Below are 19814 nucleotides of genomic sequence, written 5' to 3' on the forward strand. Positions count from 1 at the left end.
GTTGGACTCAACGATCCTGGGGGGTACTTTCCAACTTGGCATATTCTATGATAATATGATTCTAACTCAACACCTATACTAATAATAAAAGCGTGAGAGTCACGATTTGGTCTTTAGTTTACTTCATGCACAAAGAAATGCTCTTGGACTATTTTCTACCCCTCAAGTTACAAAACATTGAAGACAAGCAATATTGCTATTGTATTAGGTCTGTAATAAACCTATGGCACGTTCACTGCTCTAGCTGCTGTTTATGATCATCCTGGTAATAAAGGAAATAGAAGCAAAGATATACAATAACTACTTTGCTAGTGAAGAGACTAAAAAAATAGGGCAAGGTAAATGATGTGTGATTTGTTGGTATATTTATTCACAGAGAAAATGTTTCCAAAGATCCTGGAAATCAAGTGAAAACACTTTACAGCAGAATTCCAGTCTTAAATCCCCACCCCCACACCCCTTCTTTTTAAAGAAGGAAAACCTTAATTGCTCACATAAAGTGCTTTTGTAGTACTTAGATCCTGACTTGAGAACAGTAGTTTCTAAACAATACAAAGCCATAGCTACTAATGGTCTCCCCACTTCTAGCACAAATGGTTTTGCTTTGTATTGCACAAGCACACTTAAAAGTTATCAGTATCCATTAAAATATTTGGAGGATACCCAGAAAAGGAATTAAAAACATGAAACAGCAAGTATCGAAACCCACTATCAAATGTCAAGTGGAGAAATGTATTTACAAGAGGTCACCCAGAAACTCAGCAAAAGCTCCCTGGAGTCAAGGGGAAGCCTGGAACAGAGTTGTTTAAAAGAGCTCCCATTATGTATGCACTAATAGTTCCTGACCTTCAGGAACCAAGGATCATCTGGTTCTTACATGTTCCAGCACAAGACAATTTAGAAGAAGCCTAAGCAAAGTGCTTTGTATTAATTTCTGGAGGAACCCTTGCCACTCCATTGATTTTATACACAATCTAGGAAGATATCGATCCTAACTTTAGTCATCTATCTTTAGCAGTAAATACGTGCTCCGCCTACCCATTGTAACTGTGGCAATTTAATTTTAGATTTCATACTGCTTGACTCTGTGTCGACTTTTAACACATGCAAGGAAAGAAAGGCGATTGAAATATAACATAATGACAGCCAATAAGCCAGGAAGCTTCCATTGTCTTTCCATATCCACCAGCTGCACCAGTCACAATTCACAGCTTAATGTTTCTAAAATTTAAAATAACACAATAATACTAATAAAGAGTTTCTCATAGCATTTCAGTGTTTTCCCTCCTTTTACCCAGCTGAAGCTGGGATGTGCCAAAAGTCACACAATAAAGTCACATTAAGAATATAACTGTTATGATTCAATTGAAGTCTGGGCTCGAGTAAACATCTGTGTCAAGAACACTTCTGGGTTTCATTTTACTTAAACCTGATGTCCTTGAAAAGACCACGTTTTTTGTTTATAAATTGTCAAGATAGTACGGAAATTATTTAGCCCAGAACCATTTCTGGGGACAAATGCACTGTTGTATAGGCTTTCCAAACCTTACTTGCAATTCAAACCTCTGTTTAAATACGATCACTGATATGATAATCAGACAACTCCATATAACCACGGATGCCTGCCCTTGTGCATTCCTGTTCTTCTACACCCTGTATAAGCCATCTGCAAGGAGAGATGGGCAGGTAACAGTGATTCGCAGAGCTAATTAGCTACCTGGGCTTTTAGGGTCTTCAGATTCCCATTGTTTCTTTTGATGCTTCTGTCCTGAGGAACTCTGTGCAATTATTCTCTTTTTCATCCTTTTACTTGGCTAGTGATTCAGTGCAGAGTGCTGTGTCAGGAGCAAATAATCTGCAAACTTTACTTGTCTTTCACCAAGTAAGAATGTATCATAGTTTTAAGACTGGTTGATCTGACAAATATAGCTGAGGAATGTAGAAAGGCTTCTCTGAGAATGTGCTTGAGGAAGAAAGAAGTGGAGGAATTGTGGGCAGAGGAAAGGATGGGGAATGGTGCAACCTTTCCTTTGGCAGACAGAGCAATCCTACAATTGACACAGTTAATCCATATCTGGAGCATATTCCTGAAACCTTACTAGCACTGAAGTCTTATTACAGGACTACTAAATGATGCTTCCTATCATTACTGATTGCCTAGGAAATGTCCCTTCCTGAAGCACGAGTAATAAGTTGTCTTTCGCGCTGGAGCCACCTCTAACCTGAATGACATCCAGATGACATACCTGGGCATGAGAAATTCAGTGCTGGGAAGACTCCAACTAATAAGTCAGCAGAGTATTTCAGCAATCAGGGATATCATGAACACATTAAATCTGTTCTGATGTTTGCTCTGTCTAAAATATCAAATCACTTTCATGATCTTGATCCTGATCTTCAAAATGTTCATTTGTCTAAACTATGAACTTCCTCAAACACTATGTTGAGAACCACAACCAGTTCTTCGGATATTCACACAGGATAGAGGAAGATGAAATTCAGAGAAGATGGAAGATAAGCATGTGCAATATTATGGATGTCTGTATTATAACTGTATTAGATATATCATGAAATCAGAGTTTCATAGTACAGCTGAAGGAAATGATACTGTGCCTATTCTTTGCAAATATTAGCCAGTACACCAAACTAATATAATCACAGTGAATTCAGCTCCGCCACTACCTTGGCTAGTTTTCTTTGTATCAAGATCCATTTTTTGTAGTACAGATGGATCCTAAATTTTAGAAGGAACCTAAAGAACTTAAGAATGAAGTCCAAACAGATGACCCTACCTCCCACTTCACATTGTCTCCTCTGGCAGAAATACCTTGCAAATGTACAGCTTCCAAAAATACATATATTAGCCAAACTTAGCACTTCGCTTACCATACAAGATTCTTTGTTGAACATATTTCTCGTCCACACTAAGGGAGAGGAAAATAATGTCATGTATGTGACATGAAATACGGTTGTCCGCAGCCATAAAGTACTGCTGGAATTCTTGTGGGTTCTATGGCAATAAAGAAAAACAATGTGTAAATAGAAGAGAATAAAATAGAGTATGGTAGAATATAACAATGATGTAACCCTTATATAACTCTGTTTATCAAAACACTCCAAACTTGTTAACAAAGGACGTCAGCCCCATTGCCAGTAATAATGTAATAAATACTGTACACCTCGGAATTCAGAAAAGAGGCAGAGCACAAAATGAATACAGAAACGAAGAATGCATGGAGGGAAGTGACAGACTGCAGAAAAGGCAACCGATCTGTGGATTTTGTTAGTATTCAAAGGGAATATTCTTTTTTCACTCTGCTTGAACTATACACTCTATTGCCCTTAAGTCATGCCTATTTCAATAAAAAGTCTTCAACATTTTCACTCTTTGTGTTATGAGATTTGTAGATTTTGATTAAAAAAATAAAGAAATAAAAATAAAAATAAAAAGAACCCAGAAACTCAACACACTCCCCTTTTTATGATCTCCTGAACTTCCTGATTTGTCATGCTCTATAATTTACCATGAATTGCCCTCATTGTGCCATTTCCTCCTTTCTGTTTCTATTTTTGTCTTAGGGCAGGAATTAAGCAGCTTGTGAAAAATGATCAATGTAATGATACCATTTGCCCATTTCTAAAAGCTTTTTTCCCCTTTATCTTTTTTTTTTTTAATACACTATTAATTTTCAAGGTCAGGAGAAGGACTACTAACAGTTAATGGTTGTCCCTTCATTTGACCAATTCTCCATTTACCCTGTGGTAAATTCTCTTTTTTAAAGAGTGTATCCTTACCCCTAGACAAAAACCTCAAGGGACAAGCTATTAATTATTTCCCCCCCCCCATTTATTTATTTATTTATTTATTCTGCCATTGAATATAAACAGAACAATGTTCTCTGAAAGCATGGGAGCCAAACAGCAGCTCTTGGCAAAAACTGGATGCTAAGTGCAATTGCTGGAATCAGTATACTTTTTTTATTTTTATTTTTTTTCCCTGAAGAGTAAATGGAGTACTTGCAGGTAGCAATCTGGGCAAGAGGCAGATGTGGCTATAAAAATGACAAGCTGTAGTACACACTTGTTCTCTCTTTTTCTTTTTTCACCATTTCATATTATTACTTAAGAAGAATTAAAGGGGAGAAGAGGAATTGATAGATCTACCTATATGGGTCCCTGTGTGGGAAGAAAGTTTGCATGTATTGTGCCTATTTTCATCTTGGAGCCAAATCCGATTTGCTCCAAAATCTTTTTGCATTTTTTGAGCAGTAAAAGAAAAGCTAAATTACATTCTTATCTGGCTCCATACGGTTTTGGGTTGTTAGGGTAGTGTAAAGTGCCTTTTGTGATACTGGAGAGCAGGCATCAGTACTTTCATGTCTGATGTAAGAGATCTGATCTCAGCTCTGATGGGTTGTTAGCCAGGCACAGGAGTGAATCTTCGGCACTTACATGAATCTGTGAGACCCTGAATGATCTATGATATTTCAGTTTGATATGCTACCTTGTTCCCAAACAGCACTACCACATCTGTTGCTTTTGTAAGGAAAATCTTACCAGAAGCTTTCTTTACCCAGTGGAACTCTGGTTTTGGAGGTCTTGTTCCTTGCAAATCCACGTTAGCTCATTTCTGTTAATCTTCAAAGTGTGCTTCAATGTCCTTCTTTGCGTAGGTTATTGATGAAGGACACATGAACTGACAGACTGAGATTTATTTGCCACAGATTGGTATTTTGGCTCTAGGGTAAATTTTTCTTTCATTCTTGTCATTGCTGAGGCTGGAAGATTTACCTCTTTTTGCATTGGCCTTTGCCTAATCCAGAGGGAATGGTTTATGAATCTGGGTTCACTTTTCCATTTACATGGCTCATAAGTAAAAGACTGGAAGGAATGTGAAACCTGTAATTCACTACTTCAAAAAAAAAAAAATCAAGAAAGCTCACCTATTTTGTGATTGTCAAGAAAATTATTGCCATATGCTACTTAGGATGTTAGCCGAAGATGACTATAGTGCATTATACTTGGAAGAAAATCTTTTTATCTAAGATGTTCTTTTAATAAATAAATAAATAAATAAATAAATAAAATTTAAAAGAAAAGAAAAAAATATAAATCCCAGCATAGCATAAATCCCAGTGGTCATTCCCATGAATCAACTATGATTTTCTGCAAAAGCTGCTTTGCTGAAGACATCGTATGTTAATTACTCTTCCTTGGCCTTTGCTTCCCTCTTCATAGAGTCAGATGTTAACAACTTCACAATAGTCTGATGCCAGTAGTAATGATTGTGTAGGGTTGAGAAGCAATGCATTCAGATGCAATGACACTCTAGAAAGTTATTAATAAAAATAGTTGAAGTCCAATCAGCCAAAACCCACCATTTTTCTTCAGATACAGAACACTTTTCCTAAGGAATTCATATCAGCTGGTTTCAGCTTACAAATCCCTCAACTTACTGTATTCTTCAGTGTTTAAAAAATCTAACTTGACATTGTGTAAATTTTCTGTTAAGGCAAAAATTTTGAATAACTGACTGAAATGAAGACAGTCCAAGTTAAGAAAATTAGAATAGATATATAGAATATATATGTATAAACATATTTTATATGTTTACTCAAAGCATATCTAGGAGCTATATAAACCCTTTATATAGGAGTAGAAATCTCAAGATTAAAGTCAATAAAGACTTCTACATACCTAGAAGTTCCGCCTAACTAGATGAAGACATCTGCTGTGAGTACCATTACATCTGAACTAGTCCTCACCAAGGGAACTTTTTAGTTAACTTTTTAGTTGCTAGAATATAACAAATGGAGATAAGGGTACAATTCATACAATTACAAAATAATTTAGGTAGGAAGGGATATCTGGAGGTCTCTAGTTAAATCTCATGCTCAAAGCAGATCTAGCTTCACTATTTTAATAGATGTCTAAGGGTCTTTTCAAGTTAAATGTTGACAATCTCCAGTGGTGAAGATTTCAAAACATGCTTACTGTTCCTGTTGGAAAAGGGAAACCACTCCTATTCCTTAACCATTCTGCCTCAGACTGCTTTTTGTTTTTTTAATTAATTATTTTTTTTTTTGTAATGTCTCATAAGGATGTCTTTGCTATGTCTGCTGTCTCTTGTCTTTTTTTTTTTATTATTATTATTATCATTATTATTTTGCTATGCACCTTTGAGGAACATTTTTCTCCTTTTCTTTAAACCCCCTGTAAGTTGTGGAAGATTGTGATGAGGTGCTACTTTAACCTAATTTTTGTCCAGCCTAAACAAACCCAACTCCTTCAGGACTGCTCCCAACCCCCTCTTTCTCCTAGAGATCTACAGATGTTCTTTTAGACTGCATCTACAGTAGCAAACTAAGACCAGGGCTTCTATCACTGTCCTGGTTCTGTCCAGACACTTAATTCCTAGTAGGTGTAAGTTGGCTCTGTTTCATACAGTGCACGTCAGGAGGTAGCATGTGCCTAAGTTGCTCTAAATGTGCAGTTTGAAAGAAGCCACCTTGGACTGGGAGGAGGAGAGTTTAGCTGTATGGCTGCAAATCGTACTGTTCTACTTGCTCTTTGCCCAGCAGACAGGCACTGGCCAATGTTATTTACTATTGCAGGCACATCCAGAATTAACTGAGCATGTCTCTGTGACATTTTAGTAAAGAATGACTTGCTCTCAGTTTTCACCTCTCTCTGTCCAGTGTGTACATGGAAATAAGCTTTTAGAAAACTAAAATAAAACTAAAATACTAAAATACTAAAAACTAAAAATACTAAAAAACTAAAAACTAAAATACTAAACTAAAATAAAGTAAATGCCAGCTTGGTAAGTCTTGATCCTCTTGATATGGATCAAATGCAATCTGGGAATGTCTGTTTTCAAAGGACTTACAGCTGATCTCTGGCTCCTGACTGAGCTTTGGCAGGAGTGAAGGTGTGGATCTGCTGGAACTCGAACTTCTGGCTTTGAGGGACCTGAAAGGCAATCTGTACTTTGTGTAAACTTTTAAGTGATTTAGGCACTTCAGACTTACGTGTTGGAGTTCTGTTATGTCCACTTTCAAGTACATTGGCTTGTCACATGAGAACTTTTCACATGACTTTTCAAGCATTTTGGAATTCTATTGCTACTGACTATCTGTCAAAACATTCAGAGTGGTTAATTATTATGTTAGGGTTTTCACTGTATGAACAATAACTTCTTTCTTTCCTTAAAGGATTGTTTGTCCAGTTAGTCAGTTTTGTCCAATATTGTTAAGAAGCCTTGACTTTAGCTTCTCAATAAATAATAGCTGTTTCCTGAGCCCATTCAAACATTGAAATCATTGTTAATTTTTAATAATGGCCTTAGAAAAACTAAGGAGTTTCACCAGTGTACTTCTTTTCCAAATATAAATCAGGGCAATTGATTTAAATGGTGCCCAATCCTATGGGCATAGCTTAGTAAATTCAGTTGAATGTTTTGTATGCATAAAGAAAATGGAATGGGAATGAAAGAGCTACAAAGTCTACAGATTTAATTAATTGCCAAAGATGAGCGATAGCTGAGATATGGAAAACACAGTGGGATCATACTCTGTTGTGGTAGGCACACTGTGCCAAACTAGATTCTCAGGCTAGTGTGTGACTTTCATGTGACTCAGTAAAAAGTGTGTATGTGTAGGTGTATAAACTTTAATGCATGTGGCCATACATATGGAAAACCATGTATGTGGGCCAGAGTTATATAAAATTACTAATGAATCTGTGTTGAACACACTCTTCTATCTCCTGTTACCCCAGCAAAACTTTAAGACAGTTCTTAAGTGAGTTTTGATAGAGACTCAGATTGCAATTGATTCTATATTCACAGGAATGATTCAAACGGATCTGTTTTATTTTGTTGTTGTTGTTGTTGTTGTTTGATTGATTGATTGTTTGATTGATTTCTTATGGTTTTACGGAAGAGGGAAACATAATCTTTTCATACTGTATTTTGAAATGTTTCATTTTTAACATTTGAGATGGAATGGAATTCCATTATTCCAGAGATGTGTTTTGACTCACAAGCCAGGTCACCTAAATTTAGGCCTTTCCAAACAGGAGTCCACATGTGATTTTCTAAGCTCCCACTGAAGTCACTGGATGCTTACTGATTTCAGTTAGCAAAGCACGAAGAGCTATTCAGATGACAAAAATTAAGGTTAGCTGAATTAACTGAAGATTTCACTGACAGTATTGATGAGGCCTTGATTAACTAAAAGGTTCTCAGTTACCTGTCTCACTTGCATATGCCTACACGTATACATGGAAAAAGAATACCAATACAGGACCTGTAGTTTTAAATAAAATATTTAAAAATTCATTAAAAATAACAAAAATAAGAGCATTTACAATACTTGACCTTGATTGTTACACTCTAGTTTTGAAAACTTGTATTTCAGTTTAACATCTTAAAGGCAAATACATAAATTACCAAAGATAAAATATTCTTCCTTACCATGATGAATTTAAAGTACCAGACAAGATATTCAGTGTAGTCTTGTCAAGAAAGCCAGTCTGAGAAAGGACTTTCTATTCAAATGTGTCAACAGCTTTCTAATTATATCTAATTTTAGATAGAAATCGTGTGGCACCAAGGAACATGGTTTAATGATGAGACTCGGTAAGTCAGCTTGATGTTTGATGGAGCTGATAATCACAGAATCACAGAATTGAAGGGGTTGGAAGGGACCTCGAAAGATCATCGGGTCCAACCCTCCTGCCAAAGCAGGTTCCTTAGAGCAGGCTGCCCAGGTAGGCGTCCAGATGGGCCTTGAATATCTCCAGAGAAGGAGACTCCACAACCTCCCTGGGCAGCCTGTTCTGGTGCTCCGTCACCCTCACCACGAAGAAGTTCTTTCTCATGTTGGTGCAGAACCTCCTGTGCTCCATTTTGTGGCCATTACCCCATAATCTTGAAGGTCTTTCCCAGTCTAGATGATTCTATGATTTTATGACTACACTATAACAGAAAACCAGGAGAACACTAACATGTCAGTACATTGTCGTCTGATTAATTTATCCCTTTGGCTGGTGGAAATAGTTTGACTGTTCTGTTAATATTTTCAAGATCTTGGTCTTTCATGAGACAGGGGACAAGATATCCAAGCTAAACTTGGAGTGCTTGGATCCTAACAGAGATGTAAGTAGGAAGTGCTGCCTATGAGCTGCTAGGCTACACATTTTCTTTTCCCAAATTCAGCCGGTACTTCACTGGTTTGGCTTAACTGCTGCCTGGTGGGTGTATATTGAAGCATGAATCCTCCCTGTCTCTCCAGAGTTGAGATTTTCTGGGAATGGATCTTCCATTAAACATCCTTGTTTGCACAAGATCAGTCCTGCCTTCTTCTCTGCTCTACTTCAATCCCTCAGGATCCCAGGTATGTTAACAGGGGGCCTTGCTGCTTTGTACAGCTCTGTTTAAGGCTAAAGAAAACTGTCTGCAACCTGGGGTGTTAAAAATAGAAGCAGATGGCTGGAATGTTGCAGCCAGATGGGCTGCAGTTAGCAAAAGCTCGTGAAAGATTTTAAGGTCAGCCTTGCACTGTGGGAACAAATATGCCGTGGTGTGTTTGAACTGGAGGCTGAAAAATGAGCCACAGCGGGAACCGTTCTTTGATTTTTTATTTTTATTTTTTTTTTCAGACACTGTAAGAAAGGTTTCTCTGCTTTGTTCCCTTTAGCTTAGCAGACTGGAGATGTGACTGAGTTTGCTGCAGAAGAACAAGAAGAACATCCTGGGTCAAAACACTATCCCTTTTGCATCTCTGCTTTTCTCTGCACCCTGTAACTTTTCCATCCTCTTTGACTGCAGGTCTTTTTTGTTTATTTATCCCAATATGATTTGCCTTTCTTCTGCTTTATACCTGAACATATTGTTGGATCAGTACTTTTTCTAAGTACCTGGCCCCGATGGTAGTGGATTTCACATCCTTGTCACTGCCTTAACAGGAATTTGTTCTCTCAGCGGACTTTTGTTCTGCAACATCTTTCCTCTTTGCCTTTCAGAGCAGATGTTCCTCATCCATCAGCACACCTCACAAACAGGAACTGTGCTGCTCAGATCCCATCCTTTCCAAAGGGCTTCTGGCACCTTCTGTATTTGAGGACGTACTATCTCCCTGGAACACTCACTATGCTCTGGATTTACTCTATCCTGCATCAAACACGCTTCTGAACCTGAACTCTCGTCCCTCTTTCTACTTTTTTTTTTTTTTTTTATAATCCCCATTTCTCTCAGATCATCACTGAGTCCAGTAATTCCAGCATACCCCTACTTGGCAAAGGACTTGAGCACAGAGCTGGATTAAAGCCCAGACTGCCGAGAGGAGACATTTGGGAGTAGGGAAAATTTACTAGTCAAACATTGGGGTAGAAGCTGAAAGGAAGGATAAAGATGATCAGCACTTGAAGAGACTTGGGCTGAAATACAGACAGCCTCCATGGAACAGTCTGCTTAAGGCAATTTCTAGGCACTTTGTTGACTACCTGACTTTCACTTATATAAAATTTTTCCCATTTTTTCAAAACTCTTACTTCTAATGTTTCTTCATTTGCCAGATACAATGTACCTCCAAGCTCCTGACTCCAAATTTTCACTAATCACCTCCACAAGTGTTGCAAGAAATAATACCATGGCCTGAGGATTCACTGAGGAATGAAAGGTTGGACAAGGAGCAGATGGAAAAGGGAAAGGCTAAGTTTGGATTGTGTTGTTGTGTGGAATTGCAGAATCTGGGACTAATCAGGGTGGAAGGCAGTGCAAATAGCTGTCTTGAATCCAGTCTGGTCCCACTGAGCTGATACAAATAATGTATGCTTTCCTTTAAGTCCTTTGAGGAACACTAGCTCTTACCATTAAAATGGAACATGCTTTCACCTTATCCTTTCCCTCGCTGATGTCTTGGGACCCTGGTTCCTGGGGTCCCATGTGCTATAACATGGATATCTCAGTAAAAAATTTCCCCCTACTCCTTTCCTCTTGAAATATATGTGTATATACATAGGCCTACAAGTGTTGTCTAATTACTTCAGGTACAAAATGCAGGGGAAAGGGTGTAAGAGATGATTAAAAGGGAGGAGGGTGGATATACAATTCTCTTTGGAGACAGGAGGCAAGAAACCAAAAATTTTAATTTATGAAGTTAATCTGTTGGTTCTTAATGTGTTCCAGAAACACACATGACACATGCAGATACGTGTACCTGCTGTCTGGATTCTGTAGCCATTTTTTGATGGTACTATGCATTTAGTTACACTTGATCATCCTCTCCTTGTGTTTTTCCTCCTTCATATTTTGGTAGAGCTCCCAGAAGTACAGCTTTGACCAGAACCATACATGATGGAGCCTTTTGTTTGTTTCTGTTATGCTTGAATTTCTTTATATTTTCTTTTGTCACAGAGGAAAGCAAACTTCCCTAAATATATCAGGTTGAAAAATGTGTCCTAAAGCATTTTATATACTTGGTTTTCCTTCTTATTTTTTATATGGGGCATTTCTATAGCACACTAAGCAGTTAATAACTGCCTAACAGCTGGCTGAAAATACCTGGATATTCTGCTTCATTTTATTCTTTTACCCAACCACCTCATTAGAAATCGAAGTGCCTACAGAACTTGGTCTGATGAATAAATGGCAACATAGCACAAACATAACTACCTGGTGGCAAAGCCCACATCCAGCTAACGGCAAACACTCAATGAAGTTGGAGTGATTAAGCCTGTACGAGCGATCCCTTTGCTGCTAGACATCTATGGAACATTTTTGTTGTACAAAAATGAAGAGAAAACCACAGCCCCAGCCTGTCAGGGAAGAACCTAAAGCTTGTGAGCCCCTTGCAGATCATTACCAGTGCAAATTTGTGTGCATCAGAAAATCACACCATAGGGTGGATACATTATTCAGTCTGTTGCTTGCTGGCATTATGGCACAGGGGAACACACCTCCTCATCTGAGCTACAAGACGGACAGGAAATCTAAAGCCAGTGTTTACTCCGTTATCAACCTGTAACCATTTTCTCCTTAGATTAAGTCATTTCAGAGCCTTGTGAACCTGATAGAGATTTGCCAGATAACTTAAAAATACAGTCTTGGTCTGAAATGAGGCCAAGAAATGACGACTAGTAGACTATGTTGCAGTTGTGACTGAAATGTTGACAATGGTTGATCTGGGAGAGGGAGGCTGGAAGAATGAGACTGAGAGGGAAGTATTGCTGCCCACACAGATACGTCATTTCATGTAAAAGCTTTGCCAAGCAAAGGCTCACTGTAGTGGAAAGTGCATTTTGAATTCAGCCTTCACATCTGTTGTGTGTCAGAGTCTTGTGAGACAATTGCTCTCCTGCACTGAGGTTGTTTATTACATTTAGCTCTTTTGGGTGCTTCTTGCAAAGCATCCTTTTTACTGTCTGAGAAAGGGCTGAACAAAGCACACTGTGACTCAGCAGAGGAGAACTGCCCTTTGAAGGCCATCAAAAAGCAGTCTGAAGATCTCAGGGTGAATAAGATAAGTTGGGTTTGCCAAGCTAAGGGTAAATTGCCAGGATGATGGCCTAAGTGCATTGAACACAGTAAGGTTTCTCCCAGCAATTGCCATTCTCCTTTCCAACTTTTACCAAGATCAAAGGTTAATTTGTAGATCTTCCAGTGTGACAGAGACAGTCTTGGGATGGAGATTTCCCTCCTCCGTCTCCCCAAACTGCCTCCAACAAGGTGCAGAGACCCCTCAACAGTTTGACAGGCTGCTTTCAGTGCCATCCAAGAGCATTTCTGGGCTAGGTCCATCTCCCTCTGAAAAGGCAGACAACCCGTGTCTGTACAAAGCGTCTCTGTGTTGTCCCTTTGGCATCTGGACACACAGCCCATTACTAATCAGTCTGAAGGGCTCCATTCTTTAAAAACATAGGTCCTGCAAATGAGAATAATAAGGAGAGAGTGAGCCCCAAGTGACTTGCCAGGGTATTCAAATAGATGGGATGTTCAGTGTGCTTTCTCCACCCTTCCTCCCAAAATGCTGGAAGGCAGGGCCGCCTGCTTTTAATGAACGTACCCAGCAAAGAAGGGAGCAGGGGCAGGAGGACAGTCTTGGGTACCACCAGGGTTGTAGACAAAGAAAAGGTAAAAATAATATTTTTTTAAAATTTATTTAAAGATTTGTAGCAGTTCTCTTGTGTGGACTCAATGCCAGTCTCTGAAAGGCTTTGGCTGCCTCTTAACCACCAAGAGTGGGGACAGGTGTTTGGGTGTTTCAAACTGCATCAAGGCATTTTTTGACATCTCAAATAAACGTGCAGCTTCCATGCATCTTCTGGAGATTTCCTGGTCCCCGGTGTCACTGTCTTATCTCAGTGCTTGAAATAGTGTGCGGATGTGCCTGTGTGAGGGTGTGTGTGCATGTGTATATAGGAGCGTTCGCATGTGTACATATCTGTAAATATCATTTCCTAGCCAAGGCCAAGACTGCCAAGTGCCAGCTTGGTATCAAGCCAATATTGTTGTGTTCTGGGAAAACACACAGCGAGAACTTGTATTTGGGTTATGATAAGAGTTCAATTTAATCACAACAGAAGCCAAGTCATCCCATATTAAACCTTAATGCAGGCTGTGATAGCAGTGAACTTGAAGCATGTAGTTTACAAAGAACATGAGCTAATGTCTAGAAAATGGGAGCAGAGGAAGGGCCCTGGATTTTGCTTCTGGCCCAGTCACCAATTCCATTTCTGGTCTTCGGCAGACTACATTAGGCAATATTTGCTATCCTGGAGAAGAAAGATGTGATGTCCAAGTAAGAGCGGGTAAACAAAATCAGAGAATGTTTGCAGAACTTCAGAGCACTCTAATGTCAAAACAAAATATGCACCTAAATATGATTTTACAAGATTAGCACCCAGGTTTCATTTATTTTCCATGTGGTGGGATTTTCAAAGACACAGGACTGGATTAGGAACCCAAATCTGGATATTATTTTCCAGGGACTTCTGCTCCTGATTCACTCAGATACTTCTGAAAACCTTGCCTGTAATATGTTATTGTCTCTGTTTCCCTCTCTTTGACTTGGAGAGAATGACTATGCCAAAGGAGCAGAATGTGCATGGACATTAATTACCCTTATTTATGCACCAATTAGAATACTACCAGCAAGCTCTGCCTGATTATTTTATTATTAAAACTGCAAAAATAACTTTTTATTATCTCTGAAAGGTTCTGTGAAGTTTAATTACTTCCTGACTTGTAAATACTCTGAGCTGTAGTTTTCAGATCATGCTTATTGTTATTATTTGATTGGCAGGATGAAGTCAGAGACAGTATTTATAGCTTACTATAAGTCTGTGTCATGGTTTTGGCTGAGACAGAGTTAATTTTCTCTGTAGAGGCTCATATGATGCTGTGTTTTGGATTTTTGATGAAAACAGTGGTGATAACACATCAGTGCTTTTAGTTGTTGCAGAGCATTGCTTACGGAGCCGAGGACTTTTCAGCTTCTTGTGCTGCCCTGCCCGTGAGATACCTGGGGGTGCACATGGGGCTGGGAGGGGACACAGACAAGACAGGTGACCCAGACTGACCAAGGGACGTCCCATACCATATGGGGTAATGCTCAGCAACAAAAGCAGAGGTACACAGGGAGAACATTTGGACCAATGGTGTTTGTCTTCCCAATAAACTGTTATGCATGATGAGCCCTGCTCCCCTGGGAGTGGCTGAACATCCGCCTGCTGATGGGAAGTAGTGAATGAATTCCTGGTTTGGCTTTGCTTGTGTGTGCAGCTTTTGCTTTACCTAGTAAACTGTCTTTATCCTGACCCAAGAGTTTTTGCACTTTTACTTTTGATTCTGTCCCCCATCCCACGTGGGGAGAATGAGCGAGGGGCTGTGTGGTACTTAGCTGCCTGCCAGGGCTAAACGACAACACTCTGGTGTTGAGGGTCTAAACATGATCCTCATTGACCTATACTTCTTATAATAAGATATGGCAAAGAACAGGGGAATGTCTTTCTGCATTGTATGTGACACAACATAATACAAACCTCTTTTAAAGGGATACTCTGGTGTCAGACTTGATATGAATTTTCTTCTTCCCTCACCACAATTTTTGTGCAAACCACTTTGTTGTTGTTGTTGTATTTGCAATCTCCTAGCTTTACTTTTTTTTTAATTATTATTTTTTCTCTGAAATGGCATGTTGAAAGGCCCCAACAGATTACCTGCTGAACTCTGTATCCACTCTTCTCTTGAAAACCAATATCAAGGAAGAAAAAGGAAGAAACAATAAAGTGTTGCTTTGAAGAAGTATGTAGCTAAGCTACTGTAATTTCCTTGTCTAGGCTAGAAGGGTGGCAAAGACATAAAACCCAATAAGCATCATATATTTGAGTATGTAAGATGCCTGACTTTCTCTTCATAGCACTATGATCAAGTACTTTGTGCCTTTTGAAATTTCTTTTTTTATCACTCTCTTTCATAATGTTATAAGTGCTCTGAGCAGTTGAAGATACTGCTTATATTGTTTTGTTCTTTTTAAATACAGTTTCCAATCCACTTGTGTCCTTTAACCACTGGGCTGGCACTGCTCTGATCTCACTGAAGGTTTACAATAAACCACTTTGTATAAACAGTGCTCTCCCTTCCGTCACAGCTGTTGCTCTTCACCCTTTTTGAAAATTATTGCTCAATCTCTCATCTTTGATTGCAAGATTTTCTTTTTGCCTGAGTCAAGTGGAATGAACTTCTGGCCTTTTCAAACGTGGGAGATAGATCTAGTAGTAGAGGACCTAACGCACAAACTGACACATTCTTGGGAAACTGTCAGGGTTGCAAATTTATCACCTGACATCTGGTAATTGCCCATATATGTCCTGTCAGTGTGAATCAGATGAACCTAATTTGAACCTAATGAAGTTAATCACACCCAGAGCTGGTGAAAACACAGCTTGCACAAAAGTCTATGAGAACAGGCACCTTTTACCCAGTGGGCCACAGCTTGGTATGATGTGAAGTTTGAGGACCATTTCAGCTTGTAAATCATTGGTGAGAGTTCACAAAACCCTGATTGGCATATTCTGGGCAGACAGAATTTTTCAGTATAGCTGGTAGAGTAAATCTACTTTGCAAAATTAATTAGTATACCTTGAATTCATTATTTGAACCTAAGGAGCAGAGCTTATGAGGCACAACGAGGTACTAGGGTTGCCCACTGCTTCTACTTGAAACTGCCCCTCTTCACTTAAAGAGCAGGAAATGTCTTATAACAGAATGGAGGGGCAGTGTTATGGCCCAGGACTCGTTTTTCACCTATTTCTATCAATAAGGTAATGTGAAAACAAAAGGAAACCAGGTTCCTGTAACTTGTGTAGTTTATGCAGCAGATGAAAGGTCAATTTTTTTTCTTACTTTTGGGCAAATGAAATTCCAAAATAAAAAATAAATAAATAAACAAGAAAACAAACTTACTATAGAATAAACAGCATTTATGATGGTAAGTGGAAAACAGACTTGAAAAAAATGAAGATATTGTTCACATGGTATGTGGAAAAAGGCATCTAAAGGAATATGCACACTATAGTAGCATCCAGGAAAAAAATGTTTCCTAAAAAAAATAAAAAATAAAATAAAAATGACAGTTAAAACTGGTTATATTTGTGTTGAAAACAAAAATAAAACAACAACAGCAAAAAGCTACAAACCAAACACAAAAAACAAAAGCCAACAACTTTATCTGGAAGGTTTTCAAAATTTACTTTGCACATTATAGCACCTGGAACCAACTTCTTTCTGTACAGATACTCAAGAGTTTCAGTAACACCGTGTGAATGTGTGATCAGAGGCAAACATTGTTCTAATAACCATGGTGAGATGCATGATGTAAACACCAAAGTCTGCAGATATGGAGATGCCCTTTGCAGTTGAGAGTGCAAGCATCTTATGTCCCACAAATCAAGCCATTCCTGAAACTTTGCCCTCTTACCCCCACCCAAACTCCAGATTACAGTAATTACTGGTTTGCGTGTCAGAACTACGCATCAAGAATCATTTTACTACTTGCAACTTCCCAGGAAATGAGATACGCACTGTTTTACTAACAGAAATGGTGAATCAGACTGGAAGGCAGATTTCTGCATCTTCCTTGCTGTTCACATAAGCGGGAAACGTGTATTTCTTTGCACTCCTCAGTGTAAAGCAACACAGCTCACTGCAACTACCAGCCATGTGAAATGCTGTTTGTTGCTATTACACAATGAATGCTGAATCTTCAGTTACTGCCTGTTGATGCTGATTACTGCACGTCATTGCAATGTGTCATACACTTGTGCGTGACAAATAATGCAGTTTTTGAACCTCCTTGTTCATCCACCAAAAACGTACCAGAGGAGAATCACCGTTGCCACAAATTCTGCCACACTTGTATCTGACAACACCAACTTCCCAGCAGTGGACTAGATTTGTAAATAGTTTCCTGCCTCTGACACAGCTTCTTTGATAAGGTTACCAGTCTGCTTTGTTTGCGGTTTATTTCTTCCTGCACAAGTCTGTGCCCCCACCCTAGTATGGATCTGGTGTTTTGCTAATACGTGGGTGTCCTGACACAGGGAGAGGGGAATTGGAGAGGGAAATTACTACATTTCCCCCTTTCTGATCAGAGAACAAATAAGAAGTTTTATGACTTTTGCTATTTCAGACGTCAGTTGGTCATACTGTCCATTCCCGATAGTGTGGTTCAGTCATTCTCTACCCTCTCCTTTTGTCTTTATGAGGAACAAAGCTCGGAAAAACCACAAAATCAAGATAATGCCCTCAGTCCAACTTCCTGCAGGCTTTTGATCAGGTAGAAGATAATAATGGTAGAGTCATTTTCTTTTGGACAAAAATGTTAAATATTTCTATACAGTTCACTGGTCTGGAAACCCCAAAGCTACAAAACTGATGATTTCAGTAAGCAGGAGGGGCCAGGGAGCTGCAGAGAAGCAGCAGGCACAAGTCAGCTGAAGGTCAGGATGCTACAGGTATGGCCACATAACACTTCAAACATGTTAGGGAAAAAGTGACAGAAATTCTTGTAGGTGGAAGATGGAAGATATCAATTCTCCCCAAACATGGTCTCTTCAACCAGACCTTGCCTGGAGGAGTTAAACTTCATCTTGACTCCCTGCTGGCACAGCTGCTATGGTGCACATGCACTAAAATAAAAATATATTTCACTTTACTTCCTCTTTTTGAGCATATGTTTCTCTGTCAGTTTTTGAAACACCTCAGCAACTGCAGATTCAAGTTCAATGAGTCTGCAAGAATGAAGACACTGATGTGCAGCACAGCTTGAATCCTTGCATGAACTCCTCTAGGTCTGTTGGGCAGAGCTGTAGCTGCAATAATGTGTAAAATGCTCCAAGTTGTTTATTGCTCTCTTTGTGCCATCATCAGGTGAAGTGTCATGGCCCTTTTGATCATATTTAGGTGTTAATAGAAGAGCAGCCTTTAACACGGCATTCAAAAGAAATCTCCAAAATTAAGCTCTGCAGAGCTGTTTTTTCCTGGCTCTGATCTAGGGGAAAAAAAAAAAAATCCCAGGATTACTTTTATTACTTTTTAAGGTTCTGTTATATTTTCCTTCTGTTACCATATGCTTGTAAACACTGCAACTTTGCTATTAAATAAGACAGAGGGACCAGCGGGACCTCAGAGAAAGCTGTTAGAATGAAGAAGCTGGGCAAATAAAGACCTCAGAGAGAAGCTTTAAAGAATTGGGCATGTGATTCCAGAGAGAAAAGGAGATGGTGATTAACTGGGAATGGTTAAAAGAGATGTTACGAAAGAGACAAGCATCAGTTATTCCCTCTCATCGTTACGGGTTTACAAGACAGCAGGGAGGCATTAGATCAAATATTAGGAAAAACTTCATAACAAGAAGGATTAGGCTGTGGAGCTGGCTGCCAAGGGAGGATGTTAATCACTATCAGTGCAGATCTTTGAAGTTCAGCAGACATCTGTCATACAAGAATTAAATCAGCATTGTCATAGTGTTAGAAGAGGGGTTAAAATAGTTGCCTTAGTTATTGTAGCTAGATTGAGGCTTGCAAAACTGGTATTTGTAGTTATGGGTAATCCAAGAGAAACTTGTTTTATTTGGTTGGTTGTTTTGTTATTCCCCATGTCTATGGGGGACTGTAGTAATAAAACAACTGGTACTTATTGTTTTTTCTGCTATTTATATGTCACTGAAAGACATCAAAATATGGCAAATATAATGTGTAGGTGGATGAGGATCTGCAAGGATGATACCGAAATGTGTTGATATATTTCAAAGAGGTTCCTCAGTTGTGGAACAACTTCTGGAAGATCTTCAATTAGATGTGACATTTCAATTTTATTGGAAAGATGCAAGGCTCAGAACTTGTCCATGGATAAACTTCTTGAGCTAGTTTCATGAGTATCACTATTTTGATAGATGTCTCTTCCCTTTTTCTCCAGGGCAAGTATGGATGTTATTTTTCTTTCTTAGGGTTTTAGTCAAGGAACATGTATACTTCTGGGAGGTACTAGAAGCTTTGTGGAGTAAGCAAAGAGAACAGTGTTGACAAATTCTAATTTTTATATATAGTGCTAAAGAGTGGGAAAATAGAGAATTTGTAGAAAAAAAAATAAAAATAAAAAAAGTTCTTACAGAGAGAACCCCTGAGAATATGTAAAGTTCTCGTTAAATGATGGAGTTAAGTCTCTTCAGGGGTCAGATGGCATAACAATTAGATCACAGATATCCTGCACTCTGCGACATGATGATCCTGCAGTCCCAAAATATAAATTA

At 38.8% G+C, this 19814-nt stretch overlaps 1 long non-coding RNA gene across 2 annotated transcripts in view; it reads right to left on the reverse strand.

The window, feature by feature from the left end:
- Positions 1-16385: 16385 nt before the first annotated feature.
- LOC310894863 overlaps positions 16386-19814 on the reverse strand; it is a 38028-nt gene continuing 34599 nt past the window's right edge. Inside the window, exon 6 of one of the 2 annotated variants that reach the window (XR_014580245.1) lies at positions 16386-18554. This is a non-coding gene — a long non-coding RNA (uncharacterized lncRNA). The remainder of the gene's footprint in view (positions 18555-19814) is intronic. The other variant, XR_014580246.1, reaches the window with a different exon arrangement.

The sequence above is a fragment of the Anser anser genome, assembly GCF_964211835.1.
Source record: "Anser anser genome assembly, chromosome: 2".
Taxonomy (NCBI): domain Eukaryota; kingdom Metazoa; phylum Chordata; class Aves; order Anseriformes; family Anatidae; genus Anser; species Anser anser.